This window comes from Rhinichthys klamathensis, unplaced genomic scaffold (genome assembly GCF_029890125.1).
Source record: "Rhinichthys klamathensis goyatoka isolate OS25496 unplaced genomic scaffold, OSU_Roscu_1.1 h1tg000216l_1, whole genome shotgun sequence".
Taxonomy (NCBI): Eukaryota; Metazoa; Chordata; class Actinopteri; order Cypriniformes; family Leuciscidae; genus Rhinichthys; species Rhinichthys klamathensis.
Window position 1 is genome coordinate 211,968 of NW_026606741.1, and position 20,344 is coordinate 232,311.

The following is a 20,344-nucleotide window of genomic DNA, read 5'->3' on the forward strand; positions in this document are numbered from 1 at the left end:
GTTTACCTTGATATACCATGTTATATGATGATTTACCATGATATTGCACATTCTAGAATAATTTACCAGGATTCTAGCATGATTTACCTTTTTTACTATGATTTACCATGTTTCTGGCATTATTTACCATGATTTACCACGTTGATAGCAATTATATGAAGCATAAGAACAATTGAAGTGATAAACTCTGACAAAATATGAATGTGTTATAAGAGTAATTGTTATATAAGTGATTTTATAGTGTCTATATACAAAAAAATACTATTAATAAGAAGAGTGGCCAGCAGAGGGCAGTAGAAGACCACTTATTGGCTCACTTTCATTTTCAACTACTTTGTTTCTCCAGTATTCTCCACTGAAGCAAACCATTTTTTTCATGTTAACTCCATAATGCATGCTTACACACACACACACACACACACACACACACACACACACATTTTTGGGATATGTTATTGTGAAAATCAGTTTTAATGGTATATGAGCATTTCACATATTTCTTTGCAATGTAATAATATAAAACTAATTAAAGAAAATGCTTTAAGCATTTGTTTGTTAGCCAATGCTGAAAGCTGATAAAAAAAGATTAAAAATGTCTAATGCTGCTGCTCCATCTAGTGGACAACAGTGCTATTACAGCCTACTTACACAATAGGCCATGTTTTTCATATAATTTAATCTACACACGCTCATTCTGATGTAGATAGAGACATTTGGAACTTCAGGATCCAATGTGACTCAATTGTCACTTCAATAGATGATTTTTGACTAAATGTTATTGTAAATGTTAAAATAGTGAATTTATAAAGTCTAAATATTAATTATAGTTGAGTAGTGTGACAAAATGACTTTTTTTAAACAGCAGGGGGCAGTAAAATACCACTTATTGGCTGTTAGCCTTTTTCAAGCTGTTATAGCTGTTCTTGACCTTTTTTTAAGAAGCTATGAGCATTTATTGAAAAGATATTGGCTTTCGCTCAAGGCTACATATTGAAGTGACCCTATTATAGTCATCCAAATGAAGAAGTTATACATTTTCCTATAATTATTGTTCTAGAGAGTACAGAGCAATAGATGAATTTTGACAAAATGTGATTGTAAATGTTAAAATAATGATTTAATAAAGTCTAAATATCAATTATATATAAAAATATTAGAGAGTAGTATGATGAAATGACAGCAGGGGGCAGTAAAATACCACTTTTTGGCTGTTATAGCCATCCAAGCTGTTATAGCTGTTATAGCCATCCGATTTACATTCTATTATAGCCATCCAAATGAAGTAATTATACCTTTTCTGATAATTATTGATCTAGAGAGTCCAGATAATTGTACTGCACTGGTTTTAAACATTAAGATATGAAAATTATACGATCATAGATGGAAAAGACCATTTACAGCCAATACAGGCAATTTACCATAGGAAATGTATGGTTTTAAAGCTTTTCAACAGTTATAGCGCCACCTATTGTCCGATCTCCATGAAACTTTGCATGCTTCTTCACCATGGTATGACACATATGCTCATCAATTTTTGTGAAGTTCTGAGTTTTTATTTATGATTTATAGGCTTTTGAGTGTGTTTTGACACGCCCCTTTTTATAAATGATCCTGTTATAATGAACCAAATGGCAAATTTCAACTTTTTTTCAATAATTATTGATCTAGAGAGTCCAGAAAATTGTCCTAGACTGGTCTGGTTCCAATCGGGCGAAAAACCAGGGACTAGTTCGCAAAAGTAGGTTTTTAACATATTCGTGAATATTTAATGAACGGTTTGATTGACAGCAATGGTTCTAGAGGCAAAGTTGTTCAGCATGAGGAGATCTATCAGATGATATGCATTTTGTGGGGATGTGTGCAACACCACGTGATTACAGAGCCGTAAAACTCGTTAGCGCCAACTAGTGGCCGATTTCTTTCAAAACTCTTACAGACCTCTTGGGCCATGAGTCGAACATGCCCATCGAGTTTCGTTCCGATTGGCCTTCGTTAACCTCGTCTAATAGGTGCTCAAATTCATTGGCCAATGGCGGCCATGTTTTTTGAGTTACGCCAATTTCCTCATACACATACATGGGGCCTTGGACCAAGCCACTGCATACCAATTTTCAAGTCAATCGGACTAACGGTCAGGTGGCCACACCCCTTTTTATGTTTTTTTAATGTTATAGCACCACCTAGTGTTCGATCGTCGCGATTTTTTTACTGTGACCCCAAACTGTCCTTATACACATGTGTGTCAAGTTTGGTCAACCTATCTAATTTACTTCTGGAGTTATAGCCGTTTTAGTAAAATAGGCTCCTCCCACAACCTTCATTTTGCGCCTACTAGCGACCCTGAATCGAAAATTCTACTTTTTTTCAATAATTATTAATATTCAGACTCCAGAGAATATTTCTGCACTGGTTTGGTTCCGATCGGGCAAAAAACCAGGGACTAGTTCGCAAAAGTAGTTTTTTGACAAAATTCAAAATGGCGGAAAATCCATCATGGCGGAAATGAAATCGGAGATATACTTTTTTTTCGTCAGGTGACCAGCTTTCCAATGATATAAGACACTTGAGTCTACGACTTACGGTCTAAGAGTTATGATCCGTTTTGCGCAATTGGTTGCTATAGCGCCACCTATGGGCCAATCGGGCTCATAATTTGATAACCTCTCCTCGATTTTTGTACTACCATCTGACAAAGTTTCAGAGCTCCAGCACTTACGGTTTGGGCTGCACGACGCGTTTTACGGCAGAATAATAATAATAATAATAATAATTAAAGCTGCTAGCAGCATTTAGCGGTGTTCAAGCAGTTAAGGCCTTTAAGGCCGTTAAGCACAAAAGCATCAAAAGACATTAAGTTTTATGTAGCAAGCATGATTTACCATGATATACTACATTTCAGTGTGATTTTTCATGATTTACCATGTTCCAGTATGATTTACCATGAATCTAACATGATTTTCCATAGTTTACCTTGATATACCATGTTATATGATGATTTACCATGATATAGCACATTCTAGAATAATTTACCAGGATTCTAGCATGATTTACCTTTTTTACTATGATTTACCATGTTTCTGGCATTATTTACCATGATTTACCACGTTGATAGCAATTATATGAAGCATAAGAACAATTGAAGTGATAAACTCTGACAAAATATGAATGTGTTATAATAGTAATTGTTATATAAGTGATTTTATAGTGTCTATATACAAAAAAAGACTATTAATAAGAAGAGTGGCCAGCAGAGGGCAGTAGAAGACCACTTATTGGCTCACTTTCATTTTCAACTACTTTGTTTCTCCAGTATTCTCCACTGAAGCAAACCATTTTTTTCATGTTAACTCCATAATGCATGCTTACACACACACACACACACACACATTTTTGGGATATGTTATTGTGAAAATCAGTTTTAATGGTATATGAGCATTTCACATATTTCTTTGCAATGTAATAATATAAAACTAATTAAAGAAAATGCTTTAAGCATTTGTTTGTTAGCCAATGCTGAAAGCTGATAAAAAAAGATTAAAAATGTCTAATGCTGCTGCTCCATCTAGTGGACAACAGTGCTATTACAGCCTACTTATACAATAGGCCATGTTTTTCATATAATTTAATCTACACACGCTCATTCTGATGTAGATAGAGACATTTGGAACTTCAGGATCCAATGTGACTCAATTGTCACTTCAATAGATGATTTTTGACTAAATGTTATTGTAAATGTTAAAATAGTGAATTTATAAAGTCTAAATATTAATTATAGTTGAGTAGTGTGACAAAATGACTTTTTTTAAACAGCAGGGGGCAGTAAAATACCACTTATTGGCTGTTAGCCTTTTTCAAGCTGTTATAGCTGTTCTTGACCTTTTTTTAAGAAGCTATGAGCATTTATTGAAAAGATATTGGCTTTCGCTCAAGGCTACATATTGAAGTGACCCTATTATAGTCATCCAAATGAAGAAGTTATACATTTTCCTATAATTATTGTTCTAGAGAGTACAGAGCAATAGATGAATTTTGACAAAATGTGATTGTAAATGTTAAAATAATGATTTAATAAAGTCTAAATATCAATTATATATATAAAAATATTAGAGAGTAGTATGATGAAATGACAGCAGGGGGCAGTAAAATACCACTTTTTGGCTGTTATAGCCATCCAAGCTGTTATAGCTGTTATAGCCATCCGATTTACACTCTATTATAGCCATCCAAATTAAGTAATTATACCTTTTCTGATAATTATTGATCTAGAGAGTCCAGATAATTGTACTGCACTGGTTTTAAACATTAAGATATGAAAATTATACGATCATAGATGGAAAAGACCATTTACAGCCAATACAGGCAATTTACCATAGGAAATGTATGGTTTTAAAGCTTTTCAACAGTTATAGCGCCACCTATTGTCCGATCTCCATGAAACTCTGCATGCTTCTTCACCATGTCATGACACATGTGCTCATCAATTTTTGTGAAGTTCTGAGTTTTTATTTATGATTTATAGGCTTTTGAGTGTATTTTGACACGCCCCCTTTACTAAATGACCCTGTTACAGTGAACCAAAGGGCAAAGTTCAACTTTTTTTTGATAATTATTGATCTAGAGAGTCCATAGAATTGTCCTAGACCGGTCTGGTTCCGATCAGGCAAAAAACCAGAGACTAGTTCGCAAAAGTAGGTTTTGGACAAAATTGTCCATAACAAAAATTTTTTTGCTCAAATCGAGAATCTGAGATATACATCTTGTCCGTCTTGAGCCAAGGAACACAGTGGTGTACAAATCTTGATTCTAGGTCATACGGTCGATGAGTTATGGGCAATTTAGTACTTTTGGTTGCTGTAGCGCCACCTATGGGCCAATCAGGGTCATACTCTGATAGGTTCTCCCCAAACTGAGGCCCTAGCACCTGGCCAGGTTTCAAGTCTCTAGGCCTTACGGTTTGGGCTGCACGATGCGTTTTAGGTTTTTTTTTTTTTTCAAATAGCAATTACAATAGGTTTTCAGCACTTCGTGCTTGAACACCTAATAATAGGCGACCTTTTTGACAGTTATAGCGCCACCTATGGTCCGATCTCCATGAAACTCTGCATGCTTCTTCACCATGTCATGACACATGTGCTCATCAATTTTTGTGAAGTTCTGAGTTTTTATTTATGATTTATAGGCTTTTGAGTGTATTTTGACACGCCCCCTTTACTAAATGACCCTGTTACAGTGAACCAAAGGGCAAAGTTCAACTTTTTTTTGATAATTATTGATCTAGAGAGTCCATAGAATTGTCCTAGACCGGTCTGGTTCCGATCAGGCAAAAAACCAGAGACTAGTTCGCAAAAGTAGGTTTTGGACAAAATTGTCCATAACAAAATTTTTTTTTCTCAAATCGAGAATCTGAGATATACATCTTGTCCGTCTTGAGCCAAGGAACACAGTGGTGTACAAATCTTGATTCTAGGTCATACGGTCGATGAGTTATGGGCAATTTAGTACTTTTGGTTGCTGTAGCGCCACCTATGGGCCAATCAGGGTCATACTCTGATAGGTTCTCCCCAAACTGAGGCCCTAGCACCTGGCCAGGTTTCAAGTCTCTAGGCCTTACGGTTTGGGCTGCACGATGCGTTTTAGGTTTTTTTTTTTTTTCAAATAGCAATTACAATAGGTTTTCAGCACTTCGTGCTTGAACACCTACACTTCGTGCTTGAACACCTAATAATAGGCGACCTTTTTGACAGTTATAGCGCCACCTATGGTCCGATCTCCATGAAACTCTGCATGCTTCTTCACCATGTCATGACACATGTGCTCATCAATTTTTGTGAAGTTCTGAGTTTTTATTTATGATTTATAGGCTTTTGAGTGTATTTTGACACGCCCCCTTTACTAAATGACCCTGTTACAGTGAACCAAAGGGCAAAGTTCAACTTTTTTTTGATAATTATTGATCTAGAGAGTCCATAGAATTGTCCTAGACCGGTCTGGTTCCGATCAGGCAAAAAACCAGAGACTAGTTCGCAAAAGTAGGTTTTGGACAAAATTGTCCATAACAAAATTTTTTTTGCTCAAATCGAGAATCTGAGATATACATCTTGTCCGTCTTGAGCCAAGGAACACAGTGGTGTACAAATCTTGATTCTAGGTCATACGGTCGATGAGTTATGGGCAATTTAGTACTTTTGGTTGCTGTAGCGCCACCTATGGGCCAATCAGGGTCATACTCTGATAGGTTCTCCCCAAACTGAGGCCCTAGCACCTGGCCAGGTTTCAAGTCTCTAGGCCTTACGGTTTGGGCTGCACGATGCGTTTTAGGTTTTTTTTTTTTTTCAAATAGCAATTCGCCTTTGGCTAAGCCACACCCTAGAATGTAGATTGACCAATCACAGCGCAGCCAAGAACGAGCTCCCACAGAGGTCCGACACTTTTTCACAGCGCTCCATTGACTTTAACACAGCCGTCTCGTATTTTTGGTCTCGGCAGGCTATTACCGTCGTAGTTTTATCAAAAATATGGTTAAACGTTGTGCCTGGGGCATTTGTAACACAGATACGCGTTTCCCAGAGAGGTTGGAGGGGGGTGTGCGTTTTTTTCCCTTCCCAAAACCGAAGTCAAATCCTGACAACTAAAAGTGTCGTCTAGCGCACACGCTGCTAATAAATACAACGTTATACTCGCGTAGTCCGTTTGCTTTGTAATAACGATTATAGAAGTGAATAGAGACCTACCCAGCTTTGCATGAACAGTGTTGCTCCTTGATATTGTTAGTCCCAGCCTCCGTCTCGATTAGTACGATATGCGGTGGTTCATTTTTTGACTGTGACCGGTATGCATTGCCTCTATTTTGGATGCCTTGTTGTTCCTTGCGTTTCACCTGTATGTCATGAACGTATGCCTTCAAACGTATATCGCAGCCCCTTTTGACTACTTCATTCGGACACTTTATTTGCTGCTTTATAAAAGTTTGATAAAATTTCAGCAGGAAGAGCTGTCACAGCATAAGCCATGTTGATACCAGAGCCCAGATGAAGTTTGTTTGTCGGACGTAGCAACAGTAACTAAGGGGGGCGGGGCCTAGCCAAAGGCGAATTACAATAGGTTTTCAGCACTTCGTGCTTGAACACCTACACTTCGTGCTTGAACACCTAATAATAGGCGACCTTTTTGACAGTTATAGCGCCACCTATGGTCCGATCTCCATGAAACTCTGCATGCTTCTTCACCATGTCATGACACATGTGCTCATCAATTTTTGTGAAGTTCTGAGTTTTTATTTATGATTTATAGGCTTTTGAGTGTATTTTGACACGCCCCCTTTACTAAATGACCCTGTTACAGTGAACCAAAGGGCAAAGTTCAACTTTTTTTTGATAATTATTGATCTAGAGAGTCCATAGAATTGTCCTAGACCGGTCTGGTTCCGATCAGGCAAAAAACCAGAGACTAGTTCGCAAAAGTAGGTTTTGGACAAAATTGTCCATAACAAAATTTTTTTTGCTCAAATCGAGAATCTGAGATATACATCTTGTCCGTCTTGAGCCAAGGAACACAGTGGTGTACAAATCTTGATTCTAGGTCATACGGTCGATGAGTTATGGGCAATTTAGTACTTTTGGTTGCTGTAGCGCCACCTATGGGCCAATCAGGGTCATACTCTGATAGGTTCTCCCCAAACTGAGGCCCTAGCACCTGGCCAGGTTTCAAGTCTCTAGGCCTTACGGTTTGGGCTGCACGATGCGTTTTAGGTTTTTTTTTTTTTTCAAATAGCAATTACAATAGGTTTTCAGCACTTCGTGCTTGAACACCTACACTTCGTGCTTGAACACCTAATAATAGGCGACCTTTTTGACAGTTATAGCGCCACCTATGGTCCGATCTCCATGAAACTCTGCATGCTTCTTCACCATGTCATGACACATGTGCTCATCAATTTTTGTGAAGTTCTGAGTTTTTATTTATGATTTATAGGCTTTTGAGTGTATTTTGACACGCCCCCTTTACTAAATGACCCTGTTACAGTGAACCAAAGGGCAAAGTTCAACTTTTTTTTGATAATTATTGATCTAGAGAGTCCATAGAATTGTCCTAGACCGGTCTGGTTCCGATCAGGCAAAAAACCAGAGACTAGTTCGCAAAAGTAGGTTTTGGACAAAATTGTCCATAACAAAATTTTTTTTGCTCAAATCGAGAATCTGAGATATACATCTTGTCCGTCTTGAGCCAAGGAACACAGTGGTGTACAAATCTTGATTCTAGGTCATACGGTCGATGAGTTATGGGCAATTTAGTACTTTTGGTTGCTGTAGCGCCACCTATGGGCCAATCAGGGTCATACTCTGATAGGTTCTCCCCAAACTGAGGCCCTAGCACCTGGCCAGGTTTCAAGTCTCTAGGCCTTACGGTTTGGGCTGCACGATGCGTTTTAGGTTTTTTTTTTTTTTCAAATAGCAATTACAATAGGTTTACAGCACTTCGTGCTTGAACACCTAATAATAGGCGACCTTTTTGACAGTTATAGCGCCACCTATGGTCCGATCTCCATGAAACTCTGCATGCTTCTTCACCATGTCATGACACATGTGCTCATCAATTTTTGTGAAGTTCTGAGTTTTTATTTATGATTTATAGGCTTTTGAGTGTATTTTGACACGCCCCCTTTACTAAATGACCCTGTTACAGTGAACCAAAGGGCAAAGTTCAACTTTTTTTTGATAATTATTGATCTAGAGAGTCCATAGAATTGTCCTAGACCGGTCTGGTTCCGATCAGGCAAAAAACCAGAGACTAGTTCGCAAAAGTAGGTTTTGGACAAAATTGTCCATAACAAAAATTTTTTTGCTCAAATCGAGAACCTGAGATATACATCTTGTCCGTCTTGAGCCAAGGAACACAGTGGTGTACAAATCTTGATTCTAGGTCATACGGTCGATGAGTTATGGGCAATTTAGTACTTTTGGTTGCTGTAGCGCCACCTATGGGCCAATCAGGGTCATACTCTGATAGGTTCTCCCCAAACTGAGGCCCTAGCACCTGGCCAGGTTTCAAGTCTCTAGGCCTTACGGTTTGGGCTGCACGATGCGTTTTAGGTTTTTTTTTTTTTTCAAATAGCAATTACAATAGGTTTTCAGCACTTCGTGCTTGAACACCTAATAATAGGCGACCTTTTTGACAGTTATAGCGCCACCTATGGTCCGATCTCCATGAAACTCTGCATGCTTCTTCACCATGTCATGACACATGTGCTCATCAATTTTTGTGAAGTTCTGAGTTTTTATTTATGATTTATAGGCTTTTGAGTGTATTTTGACACGCCCCCTTTACTAAATGACCCTGTTACAGTGAACCAAAGGGCAAAGTTCAACTTTTTTTTGATAATTATTGATCTAGAGAGTCCATAGAATTGTCCTAGACCGGTCTGGTTCCGATCAGGCAAAAAACCAGAGACTAGTTCGCAAAAGTAGGTTTTGGACAAAATTGTCCATAACAAAATTTTTTTTGCTCAAATCGAGAATCTGAGATATACATCTTGTCCGTCTTGAGCCAAGGAACACAGTGGTGTACAAATCTTGATTCTAGGTCATACGGTCGATGAGTTATGGGCAATTTAGTACTTTTGGTTGCTGTAGCGCCACCTATGGGCCAATCAGGGTCATACTCTGATAGGTTCTCCCCAAACTGAGGCCCTAGCACCTGGCCAGGTTTCAAGTCTCTAGGCCTTACGGTTTGGGCTGCACGATGCGTTTTAGGTTTTTTTTTTTTTCAAATAGCAATTACAATAGGTTTTCAGCACTTCGTGCTTGAACACCTAATAATAGGCGACCTTTTTGACAGTTATAGCGCCACCTATGGTCCGATCTCCATGAAACTCTGCATGCTTCTTCACCATGTCATGACACATGTGCTCATCAATTTTTGTGAAGTTCTGAGTTTTTATTTATGATTTATAGGCTTTTGAGTGTATTTTGACACGCCCCCTTTACTAAATGACCCTGTTACAGTGAACCAAAGGGCAAAGTTCAACTTTTTTTTGATAATTATTGATCTAGAGAGTCCATAGAATTGTCCTAGACCGGTCTGGTTCCGATCAGGCAAAAAACCAGAGACTAGTTCGCAAAAGTAGGTTTTGGACAAAATTGTCCATAACAAAATTTTTTTTGCTCAAATCGAGAATCTGAGATATACATCTTGTCCGTCTTGAGCCAAGGAACACAGTGGTGTACAAATCTTGATTCTAGGTCATACGGTCGATGAGTTATGGGCAATTTAGTACTTTTGGTTGCTGTAGCGCCACCTATGGGCCAATCAGGGTCATACTCTGATAGGTTCTCCCCAAACTGAGGCCCTAGCACCTGGCCAGGTTTCAAGTCTCTAGGCCTTACGGTTTGGGCTGCACGATGCGTTTTAGGTTTTTTTTTTTTTTCAAATAGCAATTACAATAGGTTTTCAGCACTTCGTGCTTGAACACCTACACTTCGTGCTTGAACACCTAATAATAGGCGACCTTTTTGACAGTTATAGCGCCACCTATGGTCCGATCTCCATGAAACTCTGCATGCTTCTTCACCATGTCATGACACATGTGCTCATCAATTTTTGTGAAGTTCTGAGTTTTTATTTATGATTTATAGGCTTTTGAGTGTATTTTGACACGCCCCCTTTACTAAATGACCCTGTTACAGTGAACCAAAGGGCAAAGTTCAACTTTTTTTTGATAATTATTGATCTAGAGAGTCCATAGAATTGTCCTAGACCGGTCTGGTTCCGATCAGGCAAAAAACCAGAGACTAGTTCGCAAAAGTAGGTTTTGGACAAAATTGTCCATAACAAAATTTTTTTTGCTCAAATCGAGAATCTGAGATATACATCTTGTCCGTCTTGAGCCAAGGAACACAGTGGTGTACAAATCTTGATTCTAGGTCATACGGTCGATGAGTTATGGGCAATTTAGTACTTTTGGTTGCTGTAGCGCCACCTATGGGCCAATCAGGGTCATACTCTGATAGGTTCTCCCCAAACTGAGGCCCTAGCACCTGGCCAGGTTTCAAGTCTCTAGGCCTTACGGTTTGGGCTGCACGATGCGTTTTAGGTTTTTTTTTTTTTTCAAATAGCAATTACAATAGGTTTACAGCACTTCGTGCTTGAACACCTAATAATAGGCGACCTTTTTGACAGTTATAGCGCCACCTATGGTCCGATCTCCATGAAACTCTGCATGCTTCTTCACCATGTCATGACACATGTGCTCATCAATTTTTGTGAAGTTCTGAGTTTTTATTTATGATTTATAGGCTTTTGAGTGTATTTTGACACGCCCCCTTTACTAAATGACCCTGTTACAGTGAACCAAAGGGCAAAGTTCAACTTTTTTTTGATAATTATTGATCTAGAGAGTCCATAGAATTGTCCTAGACCGGTCTGGTTCCGATCAGGCAAAAAACCAGAGACTAGTTCGCAAAAGTAGGTTTTGGACAAAATTGTCCATAACAAAAATTTTTTTGCTCAAATCGAGAACCTGAGATATACATCTTGTCCGTCTTGAGCCAAGGAACACAGTGGTGTACAAATCTTGATTCTAGGTCATACGGTCGATGAGTTATGGGCAATTTAGTACTTTTGGTTGCTGTAGCGCCACCTATGGGCCAATCAGGGTCATACTCTGATAGGTTCTCCCCAAACTGAGGCCCTAGCACCTGGCCAGGTTTCAAGTCTCTAGGCCTTACGGTTTGGGCTGCACGATGCGTTTTAGGTTTTTTTTTTTTTTCAAATAGCAATTACAATAGGTTTTCAGCACTTCGTGCTTGAACACCTAATAATAGGCGACCTTTTTGACAGTTATAGCGCCACCTATGGTCCGATCTCCATGAAACTCTGCATGCTTCTTCACCATGTCATGACACATGTGCTCATCAATTTTTGTGAAGTTCTGAGTTTTTATTTATGATTTATAGGCTTTTGAGTGTATTTTGACACGCCCCCTTTACTAAATGACCCTGTTACAGTGAACCAAAGGGCAAAGTTCAACTTTTTTTTGATAATTATTGATCTAGAGAGTCCATAGAATTGTCCTAGACCGGTCTGGTTCCGATCAGGCAAAAAACCAGAGACTAGTTCGCAAAAGTAGGTTTTGGACAAAATTGTCCATAACAAAATTTTTTTTGCTCAAATCGAGAATCTGAGATATACATCTTGTCCGTCTTGAGCCAAGGAACACAGTGGTGTACAAATCTTGATTCTAGGTCATACGGTCGATGAGTTATGGGCAATTTAGTACTTTTGGTTGCTGTAGCGCCACCTATGGGCCAATCAGGGTCATACTCTGATAGGTTCTCCCCAAACTGAGGCCCTAGCACCTGGCCAGGTTTCAAGTCTCTAGGCCTTACGGTTTGGGCTGCACGATGCGTTTTAGGTTTTTTTTTTTTTCAAATAGCAATTACAATAGGTTTTCAGCACTTCGTGCTTGAACACCTAATAATAGGCGACCTTTTTGACAGTTATAGCGCCACCTATGGTCCGATCTCCATGAAACTCTGCATGCTTCTTCACCATGTCATGACACATGTGCTCATCAATTTTTGTGAAGTTCTGAGTTTTTATTTATGATTTATAGGCTTTTGAGTGTATTTTGACACGCCCCCTTTACTAAATGACCCTGTTACAGTGAACCAAAGGGCAAAGTTCAACTTTTTTTTGATAATTATTGATCTAGAGAGTCCATAGAATTGTCCTAGACCGGTCTGGTTCCGATCAGGCAAAAAACCAGAGACTAGTTCGCAAAAGTAGGTTTTGGACAAAATTGTCCATAACAAAATTTTTTTTGCTCAAATCGAGAATCTGAGATATACATCTTGTCCGTCTTGAGCCAAGGAACACAGTGGTGTACAAATCTTGATTCTAGGTCATACGGTCGATGAGTTATGGGCAATTTAGTACTTTTGGTTGCTGTAGCGCCACCTATGGGCCAATCAGGGTCATACTCTGATAGGTTCTCCCCAAACTGAGGCCCTAGCACCTGGCCAGGTTTCAAGTCTCTAGGCCTTACGGTTTGGGCTGCACGATGCGTTTTAGGTTTTTTTTTTTTTTCAAATAGCAATTACAATAGGTTTTCAGCACTTCGTGCTTGAACACCTACACTTCGTGCTTGAACACCTAATAATAGGCGACCTTTTTGACAGTTATAGCGCCACCTATGGTCCGATCTCCATGAAACTCTGCATGCTTCTTCACCATGTCATGACACATGTGCTCATCAATTTTTGTGAAGTTCTGAGTTTTTATTTATGATTTATAGGCTTTTGAGTGTATTTTGACACGCCCCCTTTACTAAATGACCCTGTTACAGTGAACCAAAGGGCAAAGTTCAACTTTTTTTTGATAATTATTGATCTAGAGAGTCCATAGAATTGTCCTAGACCGGTCTGGTTCCGATCAGGCAAAAAACCAGAGACTAGTTCGCAAAAGTAGGTTTTGGACAAAATTGTCCATAACAAAATTTTTTTTGCTCAAATCGAGAATCTGAGATATACATCTTGTCCGTCTTGAGCCAAGGAACACAGTGGTGTACAAATCTTGATTCTAGGTCATACGGTCGATGAGTTATGGGCAATTTAGTACTTTTGGTTGCTGTAGCGCCACCTATGGGCCAATCAGGGTCATACTCTGATAGGTTCTCCCCAAACTGAGGCCCTAGCACCTGGCCAGGTTTCAAGTCTCTAGGCCTTACGGTTTGGGCTGCACGATGCGTTTTAGGTTTTTTTTTTTTTTCAAATAGCAATTACAATAGGTTTACAGCACTTCGTGCTTGAACACCTAATAATAGGCGACCTTTTTGACAGTTATAGCGCCACCTATGGTCCGATCTCCATGAAACTCTGCATGCTTCTTCACCATGTCATGACACATGTGCTCATCAATTTTTGTGAAGTTCTGAGTTTTTATTTATGATTTATAGGCTTTTGAGTGTATTTTGACACGCCCCCTTTACTAAATGACCCTGTTACAGTGAACCAAAGGGCAAAGTTCAACTTTTTTTTGATAATTATTGATCTAGAGAGTCCATAGAATTGTCCTAGACCGGTCTGGTTCCGATCAGGCAAAAAACCAGAGACTAGTTCGCAAAAGTAGGTTTTGGACAAAATTGTCCATAACAAAAATTTTTTTGCTCAAATCGAGAACCTGAGATATACATCTTGTCCGTCTTGAGCCAAGGAACACAGTGGTGTACAAATCTTGATTCTAGGTCATACGGTCGATGAGTTATGGGCAATTTAGTACTTTTGGTTGCTGTAGCGCCACCTATGGGCCAATCAGGGTCATACTCTGATAGGTTCTCCCCAAACTGAGGCCCTAGCACCTGGCCAGGTTTCAAGTCTCTAGGCCTTACGGTTTGGGCTGCACGATGCGTTTTAGGTTTTTTTTTTTTTTCAAATAGCAATTACAATAGGTTTTCAGCACTTCGTGCTTGAACACCTAATAATAGGCGACCTTTTTGACAGTTATAGCGCCACCTATGGTCCGATCTCCATGAAACTCTGCATGCTTCTTCACCATGTCATGACACATGTGCTCATCAATTTTTGTGAAGTTCTGAGTTTTTATTTATGATTTATAGGCTTTTGAGTGTATTTTGACACGCCCCCTTTACTAAATGACCCTGTTACAGTGAACCAAAGGGCAAAGTTCAACTTTTTTTTGATAATTATTGATCTAGAGAGTCCATAGAATTGTCCTAGACCGGTCTGGTTCCGATCAGGCAAAAAACCAGAGACTAGTTCGCAAAAGTAGGTTTTGGACAAAATTGTCCATAACAAAATTTTTTTTGCTCAAATCGAGAATCTGAGATATACATCTTGTCCGTCTTGAGCCAAGGAACACAGTGGTGTACAAATCTTGATTCTAGGTCATACGGTCGATGAGTTATGGGCAATTTAGTACTTTTGGTTGCTGTAGCGCCACCTATGGGCCAATCAGGGTCATACTCTGATAGGTTCTCCCCAAACTGAGGCCCTAGCACCTGGCCAGGTTTCAAGTCTCTAGGCCTTACGGTTTGGGCTGCACGATGCGTTTTAGGTTTTTTTTTTTTTCAAATAGCAATTACAATAGGTTTTCAGCACTTCGTGCTTGAACACCTAATAATAGGCGACCTTTTTGACAGTTATAGCGCCACCTATGGTCCGATCTCCATGAAACTCTGCATGCTTCTTCACCATGTCATGACACATGTGCTCATCAATTTTTGTGAAGTTCTGAGTTTTTATTTATGATTTATAGGCTTTTGAGTGTATTTTGACACGCCCCCTTTACTAAATGACCCTGTTACAGTGAACCAAAGGGCAAAGTTCAACTTTTTTTTGATAATTATTGATCTAGAGAGTCCATAGAATTGTCCTAGACCGGTCTGGTTCCGATCAGGCAAAAAACCAGAGACTAGTTCGCAAAAGTAGGTTTTGGACAAAATTGTCCATAACAAAATTTTTTTTGCTCAAATCGAGAATCTGAGATATACATCTTGTCCGTCTTGAGCCAAGGAACACAGTGGTGTACAAATCTTGATTCTAGGTCATACGGTCGATGAGTTATGGGCAATTTAGTACTTTTGGTTGCTGTAGCGCCACCTATGGGCCAATCAGGGTCATACTCTGATAGGTTCTCCCCAAACTGAGGCCCTAGCACCTGGCCAGGTTTCAAGTCTCTAGGCCTTACGGTTTGGGCTGCACGATGCGTTTTAGGTTTTTTTTTTTTTTCAAATAGCAATTACAATAGGTTTACAGCACTTCGTGCTTGAACACCTAATAATAGGCGACCTTTTTGACAGTTATAGCGCCACCTATGGTCCGATCTCCATGAAACTCTGCATGCTTCTTCACCATGTCATGACACATGTGCTCATCAATTTTTGTGAAGTTCTGAGTTTTTATTTATGATTTATAGGCTTTTGAGTGTATTTTGACACGCCCCCTTTACTAAATGACCCTGTTACAGTGAACCAAAGGGCAAAGTTCAACTTTTTTTTGATAATTATTGATCTAGAGAGTCCATAGAATTGTCCTAGACCGGTCTGGTTCCGATCAGGCAAAAAACCAGAGACTAGTTCGCAAAAGTAGGTTTTGGACAAAATTGTCCATAACAAAAATTTTTTTGCTCAAATCGAGAACCTGAGATATACATCTTGTCCGTCTTGAGCCAAGGAACACAGTGGTGTACAAATCTTGATTCTAGGTCATACGGTCGATGAGTTATGGGCAATTTAGTACTTTTGGTTGCTGTAGCGCCACCTATGGGCCAATCAGGGTCATACTCTGATAGGTTCTCCCCAAACTGAGGCCCTAGCACCTGGCCAGGTTTCAAGTCTCTAGGCCTTACGGTTTGGGCTGCACGATGCGTTTTAGGTTTTTTTTTTTTTTCAAATAGCAATTACAATAGGTTTTCAGCACTTCGTGCTTGAACACCTAATAATAGGCGACCTTTTTGACAGTTATAGCGCCACCTATGGTCCGATCTCCATGAAACTCTGCATGCTTCTTCACCATGTCATGACACATGTGCTCATCAATTTTTGTGAAGTTCTGAGTTTTTATTTATGATTTATAGGCTTTTGAGTGTATTTTGACACGCCCCCTTTACTAAATGACCCTGTTACAGTGAACCAAAGGGCAAAGTTCAACTTTTTTTTGATAATTATTGATCTAGAGAGTCCATAGAATTGTCCTAGACCGGTCTGGTTCCGATCAGGCAAAAAACCAGAGACTAGTTCGCAAAAGTAGGTTTTGGACAAAATTGTCCATAACAAAATTTTTTTTGCTCAAATCGAGAATCTGAGATATACATCTTGTCCGTCTTGAGCCAAGGAACACAGTGGTGTACAAATCTTGATTCTAGGTCATACGGTCGATGAGTTATGGGCAATTTAGTACTTTTGGTTGCTGTAGCGCCACCTATGGGCCAATCAGGGTCATACTCTGATAGGTTCTCCCCAAACTGAGGCCCTAGCACCTGGCCAGGTTTCAAGTCTCTAGGCCTTACGGTTTGGGCTGCACGATGCGTTTTAGGTTTTTTTTTTTTTCAAATAGCAATTACAATAGGTTTTCAGCACTTCGTGCTTGAACACCTAATAATAGGCGACCTTTTTGACAGTTATAGCGCCACCTATGGTCCGATCTCCATGAAACTCTGCATGCTTCTTCACCATGTCATGACACATGTGCTCATCAATTTTTGTGAAGTTCTGAGTTTTTATTTATGATTTATAGGCTTTTGAGTGTATTTTGACACGCCCCCTTTACTAAATGACCCTGTTACAGTGAACCAAAGGGCAAAGTTCAACTTTTTTTTGATAATTATTGATCTAGAGAGTCCATAGAATTGTCCTAGACCGGTCTGGTTCCGATCAGGCAAAAAACCAGAGACTAGTTCGCAAAAGTAGGTTTTGGACAAAATTGTCCATAACAAAATTTTTTTTGCTCAAATCGAGAATCTGAGATATACATCTTGTCCGTCTTGAGCCAAGGAACACAGTGGTGTACAAATCTTGATTCTAGGTCATACGGTCGATGAGTTATGGGCAATTTAGTACTTTTGGTTGCTGTAGCGCCACCTATGGGCCAATCAGGGTCATACTCTGATAGGTTCTCCCCAAACTGAGGCCCTAGCACCTGGCCAGGTTTCAAGTCTCTAGGCCTTACGGTTTGGGCTGCACGATGCGTTTTAGGTTTTTTTTTTTTTTCAAATAGCAATTACAATAGGTTTTCAGCACTTCGTGCTTGAACACCTACACTTCGTGCTTGAACACCTAATAATAGGCGACCTTTTTGACAGTTATAGCGCCACCTATGGTCCGATCTCCATGAAACTCTGCATGCTTCTTCACCATGTCATGACACATGTGCTCATCAATTTTTGTGAAGTTCTGAGTTTTTATTTATGATTTATAGGCTTTTGAGTGTATTTTGACACGCCCCCTTTACTAAATGACCCTGTTACAGTGAACCAAAGGGCAAAGTTCAACTTTTTTTTGATAATTATTGATCTAGAGAGTCCATAGAATTGTCCTAGACCGGTCTGGTTCCGATCAGGCAAAAAACCAGAGACTAGTTCGCAAAAGTAGGTTTTGGACAAAATTGTCCATAACAAAATTTTTTTTGCTCAAATCGAGAATCTGAGATATACATCTTGTCCGTCTTGAGCCAAGGAACACAGTGGTGTACAAATCTTGATTCTAGGTCATACGGTCGATGAGTTATGGGCAATTTAGTACTTTTGGTTGCTGTAGCGCCACCTATGGGCCAATCAGGGTCATACTCTGATAGGTTCTCCCCAAACTGAGGCCCTAGCACCTGGCCAGGTTTCAAGTCTCTAGGCCTTACGGTTTGGGCTGCACGATGCGTTTTAGGTTTTTTTTTTTTTTCAAATAGCAATTACAATAGGTTTACAGCACTTCGTGCTTGAACACCTAATAATAGGCGACCTTTTTGACAGTTATAGCGCCACCTATGGTCCGATCTCCATGAAACTCTGCATGCTTCTTCACCATGTCATGACACATGTGCTCATCAATTTTTGTGAAGTTCTGAGTTTTTATTTATGATTTATAGGCTTTTGAGTGTATTTTGACACGCCCCCTTTACTAAATGACCCTGTTACAGTGAACCAAAGGGCAAAGTTCAACTTTTTTTTGATAATTATTGATCTAGAGAGTCCATAGAATTGTCCTAGACCGGTCTGGTTCCGATCAGGCAAAAAACCAGAGACTAGTTCGCAAAAGTAGGTTTTGGACAAAATTGTCCATAACAAAAATTTTTTTGCTCAAATCGAGAACCTGAGATATACATCTTGTCCGTCTTGAGCCAAGGAACACAGTGGTGTACAAATCTTGATTCTAGGTCATACGGTCGATGAGTTATGGGCAATTTAGTACTTTTGGTTGCTGTAGCGCCACCTATGGGCCAATCAGGGTCATACTCTGATAGGTTCTCCCCAAACTGAGGCCCTAGCACCTGGCCAGGTTTCAAGTCTCTAGGCCTTACGGTTTGGGCTGCACGATGCGTTTTAGGTTTTTTTTTTTTTTCAAATAGCAATTACAATAGGTTTTCAGCACTTCGTGCTTGAACACCTAATAATAGGCGACCTTTTTGACAGTTATAGCGCCACCTATGGTCCGATCTCCATGAAACTCTGCATGCTTCTTCACCATGTCATGACACATGTGCTCATCAATTTTTGTGAAGTTCTGAGTTTTTATTTATGATTTATAGGCTTTTGAGTGTATTTTGACACGCCCCCTTTACTAAATGACCCTGTTACAGTGAACCAAAGGGCAAAGTTCAACTTTTTTTTGATAATTATTGATCTAGAGAGTCCATAGAATTGTCCTAGACCGGTCTGGTTCCGATCAGGCAAAAAACCAGAGACTAGTTCGCAAAAGTAGGTTTTGGACAAAATTGTCCATAACAAAATTTTTTTTGCTCAAATCGAGAATCTGAGATATACATCTTGTCCGTCTTGAGCCAAGGAACACAGTGGTGTACAAATCTTGATTCTAGGTCATACGGTCGATGAGTTATGGGCAATTTAGTACTTTTGGTTGCTGTAGCGCCACCTATGGGCCAATCAGGGTCATACTCTGATAGGTTCTCCCCAAACTGAGGCCCTAGCACCTGGCCAGGTTTCAAGTCTCTAGGCCTTACGGTTTGGGCTGCACGATGCGTTTTAGGTTTTTTTTTTTTTCAAATAGCAATTACAATAGGTTTTCAGCACTTCGTGCTTGAACACCTAATAATAGGCGACCTTTTTGACAGTTATAGCGCCACCTATGGTCCGATCTCCATGAAACTCTGCATGCTTCTTCACCATGTCATGACACATGTGCTCATCAATTTTTGTGAAGTTCTGAGTTTTTATTTATGATTTATAGGCTTTTGAGTGTATTTTGACACGCCCCCTTTACTAAATGACCCTGTTACAGTGAACCAAAGGGCAAAGTTCAACTTTTTTTTGATAATTATTGATCTAGAGAGTCCATAGAATTGTCCTAGACCGGTCTGGTTCCGATCAGGCAAAAAACCAGAGACTAGTTCGCAAAAGTAGGTTTTGGACAAAATTGTCCATAACAAAATTTTTTTTGCTCAAATCGAGAATCTGAGATATACATCTTGTCCGTCTTGAGCCAAGGAACACAGTGGTGTACAAATCTTGATTCTAGGTCATACGGTCGATGAGTTATGGGCAATTTAGTACTTTTGGTTGCTGTAGCGCCACCTATGGGCCAATCAGGGTCATACTCTGATAGGTTCTCCCCAAACTGAGGCCCTAGCACCTGGCCAGGTTTCAAGTCTCTAGGCCTTACGGT